This window comes from Engraulis encrasicolus, chromosome 2, assembly GCF_034702125.1.
Source record: "Engraulis encrasicolus isolate BLACKSEA-1 chromosome 2, IST_EnEncr_1.0, whole genome shotgun sequence".
NCBI lineage: Eukaryota > Metazoa > Chordata > Actinopteri > Clupeiformes > Engraulidae > Engraulis > Engraulis encrasicolus.
The window spans coordinates 4846540-4851539 of record NC_085858.1 but is presented as its reverse complement, the minus strand read 5'-3'; the positions used below and the strand labels follow the sequence as shown (position 1 = coordinate 4851539).

Here is a 5000-nt window from a genome sequence, read left to right as displayed (position 1 = left end):
TTAATAGGATTATTGTCCTCTTCAACCCGGATATTGCTGTAGCATTGTTTGTATAATTATTGGAAGCATTTATCCGTGTTACTGATGTAATTACTAACAATTTGCTATTAACACGCTATTAATCGAGACATTTCAAAGCCATTTTTGCAGGTGGTCGTACTAATCCATTCATTTGATTTGGGTCTAAAGTAAAAGAATAGAGGAGCAAAAACAAGACATCTGGAAGGAATAGGATGGCACTCCGTAGACAGGACCGCAAGCTTGCTCGAACCTGTGTCGCGTGAACAGTGCCCTGTGTCGGGCAGCAGTTTGGCGGGCGCTGGATTCGTCGCTGTCCGTGGTGCTGAAGGCTGCGACGTTCTTTTTGACGTGGCTTGGTGGACAGATGTGGCTTTTCACGGGAGGTGAATTTCGCAAGGTTATTTGCTTAACCTAGGTGTGATCTAGGATCATGATAAAAAAGGGCATTTCACCTCACCACTATTGTGAAACCAACTCGTGAGCGGGACAATTCTTCAGTACCGGTAGGTAGAAGTATAGGCTACTACTGTATACATAACTGCACGGCCCAAACTCGCATTCATTGGACCAAACGCAGCATGTGACGTGTTTGAGCCAATTAGAATAACATTACTTTGACGTTTACCAGGCAAGAAAACATGCTCTCTCCGCCTAGATCCCGCCCTCAAGAAACGGCAGGATGAGATCACTTGGTAAGGCAACTTCAGCTAGGCGTGCTGGAGACGAGAGGAGTCCGAAGGGAGACACAAAGCATACGAGTGTGTTATGAGACATTTTCTAAGGTGGGGGGTTCATTAAAATAACGTGTCCCAATATACCCCCCCCCCACACACACACACACAAATAAATAAAATAACACAATAAAAATCAATAAACACATGCCAATGAGCGTCAAGGGGTGGGCGAATGATTTGGTGACTGCCTCCGTGACAAACTCGGCAAGTTGTTTAAAATGCAGCTGATAGGGAGAATGACTTCTCGGTGACTGTCTGTTTGCGTGATCATGGCGGTGCTGGGGTCGGGGCAAGCGCAGAACAGAGAGCAATCGCGTGAATGAAAACTAAACAACCCCTCCCATTCCCCTCACCAAACAGCTGTCTCGGGCGCGCGGTAGGAAACACACACATAACTGCACGCACAAACGCGGGAAACTGTGGACTACATTAGCAATATCATAAATTCGTGTAACTGACGTGCATGTACAACCAATTTCAAACAGTGGTCATTAAACATGATATTGACGCGAGGCTTTTGATGGCGGGCAGTGTCAAATAGGCTACCAGCCGTTTCGTGACCAGCACCCTATACCCCAACTTATGTAGGAGCCTTGTATTTTTAACAGAATCCCTTGCCGTAGTCTATGGGATAAGTTACAAAGCCCACGTGAAAACACTATTTCATGCAAATAAAAGCTTTACATGACCATGCGTGTCCTTGTGTTGTAACCAGCAAAAGATGAAGCAAGGCAAAATCTGATAGGATACACACTGAATGAAAGAAAGGCACGTAGCCTACTTTTTTGTCTGTGGAAAATTCAGGCTTTTGGAAAAAAGATGCCCACAGTTTGCATTTTGCGTTTTGTACATACAGCAAAATACACACCAACTGCGGGGCTGAGTGTCGCTGAGCACAGAGACACCCTTCGGAAAAATCGAAGGACAGGACTCTGCTGCCGTGTGAAAGCCGAGCACGCGGAGTGCGAGTCATTTCTAGCACTACGGGGAATTTGGCTGTGTGGCTGGAATGATGGTAGCCGTGCATGCCCAGCCTGGAGAAAGAGGACGTCTCTTTTGTAATAATACGTTTTTTAAATATCTACATGAAACACATTTTATTGTAAATTCTTGGGAGGCGATTGAAGGGGAGGTTTTGGATCAATGTAACGATACCGAAGACTATCACTGGCAGTAACTGAACAGCTCCACAATATCTACGCGGAGAAGGCTCTGAAGTCTGTGTGCTGCGAGACATCTCCACATTCTGACGGAGAGCGAGAGAAACAGAGAGGGAGAGGGAGAGAGAGTGAACGGGCGAGAGAGAGAGAGAGAGAGAGAGAGAGAGAGAGAGAGAGAGAGAGAGAGAGAGAGAGAGAGAGAGAGAGAGAGAGAGAGAGAGAGAGAGAAACTGATCTTCCCAAAACGCACTAACATGGTCAGGGGAGGAATGCTTGATATTTGCGCGCTGGTCCAAAATAGTGACATTGCCGACGTTTGCCAAACATTAGTTGTGAACGATGGAGTATTTTGGCATCTATTCATCATTTGTGTCATTGCGTACAATGTATGTGTTCTGTCGCCTGCACTGCTCTACAGCATTTTGAACGCTTAGACTGTGAGAAGTGATTTACTGTGTGTAGCAAATAGCTGGTACCGCCGAGACTGCCTGCGGAACATCTACTCGTGTGTTTCTCGTGCTTATGTCGTGGATAGCTATTGCCCGTGGGTCTAAAACATTTTTGTACACAATTGCATGTTTGGAAGGACACGTTTTGCCTTCAAATGAGACTCGTTCCTTTTTTATATGTGTTGACATGACTTTGAAAGCGGACTCGATTTGTTGTCAACATTAGCCTGCTGTGTGGGATTTTTCCTCAACAATTCCAGGTCCTTAAAACGACAGGGTACGTCTCCGTTTATTCGGAGTATTTTGTTGTTGTACTTGGACGGTATACGAACACTATTTTTCCATCTTTATGCATTCATGTGAAGACGAGACAAGGAGAAAACGACGGATAACCAGAGGGAAAGCGCGTGCAAGTGAAACGGAGGAAAGGAAGAATGAATGAGATTCACTGAGAAACGTTGGCGACTGGAGTAATCAAGGTAGGACGCTACACAATGTTATATCAGTTTTGTCCGAGACAGTCTAATGTTCTGAGAGCACATGTGACGCTGACCTGCATTTGTCTGTGGCGTATTTGCAATGAACTATGTGGAAGAAAATGCATTTGGTCCTGCTGTACATGCTTGGGTAGATAGAGCATGTTTTGATGCGTCAACAGTATGCAATGGCTCTGCACAATTGAAATTGTTAATACAACTGTGTATGCGATAACTGAAAGGTGGACTACATTTGGGCCATGTATATGTCACCTAATTTGTCCCCAGTTGGACGTGTAAAATATTACTGATTTAATACAAGCGTGTTGAACTTAATTTGCCGCTCTCTCCGTTACATAAACCTCAATGGGATGTTGTAAATTAAGCTGATATCAATTTAGGCTCACATTGTTAAACACCATGTCCATGAACCTCGAGAATATTTGTTGAATGTATTTGTTAAGGCGGCATTGGTCTTCTTGAGATTACTGTTACGCATGTTGCTTGTAAAAAGCTCAGTCTACTAGCACACCTATTTTGCAACACACAGGGTGATGCCCTTACATGTAACGAGAAGGGGAATGAGCAGACGTTAGTAGCCTATCTAAGCTACAGTGTTCATAAATGAGTGAGCGATGATCTGTCATCTAGGCAGCCTTGGACGAATGGCCTTGCTCAGGGCACCCTGGGAGGCAACAGAGAGCCCTCAGGAAATAAGGCATATGTACACGAAGGAAGACACTAGGGGAAAGGAGGAGAACATACAGTCCGTATCACATTTCCCCCACGCACCGTCTCCTGTCACCTCAACACAGGTTGCAACTCTGCTCCTCTCTTCTTCTTTTTTCAGAGCCAGACAGGCATTTTTTTTGTCACCAGGAGGCTCATTGCATGTTATACAAGAAAATCCGCATTAGAGCTCGATGGAACCCCTGGAAGAGCCACCCGCTAGTTCTTTATCTGCAGGTCCACATCATTAATCCTCGCTCACGCCTGTAACCTATAGGCCTACCGCATGCCGTATTAGACATAATCCCGAGTCCTTACGGTAAAAAGTAGGCAAGCACACTATTTTCTGTTTGGCCTCACACACACATAAGTCTGCTTATGTCGGGATGTAAACGCTTTATTGAATTTGCAGCTTGCCGTCATATTAATGTGTGAGCTGCTGGCGCATGAAACTATGATCTGAGGAGTACATGTTTATAGGGCCCGCGTGCCGTTTAGGGTCTGTTTGCTCTGAATGTCACGCGGAGACGCAGCAGGTACCGTTTGCAAAGCTAACGGCTTGTGACTCGGCTGTCTGAGATCTGGGTACGCTTCAATTTTCATTTCAAGCTCGATCAAGAATTAACCAACAGAGTTTAAGCGCGCACATTTTTGAATGGGTTTATCTCCAGAAATTCAATTTGAGGGGGAAAGGATTTATGTCTCTCTGTCTGGGTGTCACATCACCATCAGAAAAATTATTTTAAGCTTTCAATGGATGAATAATAGGCAGACATTAGTGCAGTATTAATGGCACTGCCATTTCTTTTGTGACGGCAGTAACTAGACCAAGATATATTCCCACCATTGCCGTCTCCGCACCACTTGGAACAATATATAAGGACTTACAAACCTCGATACTTTCATATTTACAGTGTCTGAAATGTTCAGTGGGCTCATATATCAAGAGCTTTTAGAATTGCTGTGGCTAACATTTATATGCCCTGATACGATATTTTAGACGAATCCAATCATCTTTTATTTTTTTCTCTTTCTATTTTGACCTTACCGGAGCCACATCACCGAAGTCTCACTATAGCCTCACACACAATCAGTACAAAATTGTAATTATCAAGTTTTTCTGTAATATATTTGAAATGATATGAATGAAAAATGAGATTTTGATAGGACTTGGGTGCACACATCCTCACAATAACACGCACACACACACGCACGCACGCACGCACGCACGCACACACGTACGCAGACACACACACGCACATACACACACACACACACCATCTCCAGCTCTCTCTCTCTCTCTCTCTCTCTCACACACACACACACACACACACACACACACACACACACACACACACACACACACACACACACACACACACACACACACACACACACACACACACACACACACACAGACACCATCTCCAG

General features: G+C 44.6%; 1 long non-coding RNA gene across 1 annotated transcript in view; it reads left to right on the top strand.

The window, feature by feature from the left end:
• The first annotated feature begins 2705 nt into the window (after positions 1 to 2705).
• Positions 2706 to 5000, top strand: part of LOC134460201 (uncharacterized) — a 113439-nt gene continuing 111144 nt past the window's right edge. Inside the window, exon 1 of the long non-coding RNA XR_010037016.1 lies at positions 2706 to 2843. This is a non-coding gene — a long non-coding RNA (uncharacterized LOC134460201). The remainder of the gene's footprint in view (positions 2844 to 5000) is intronic.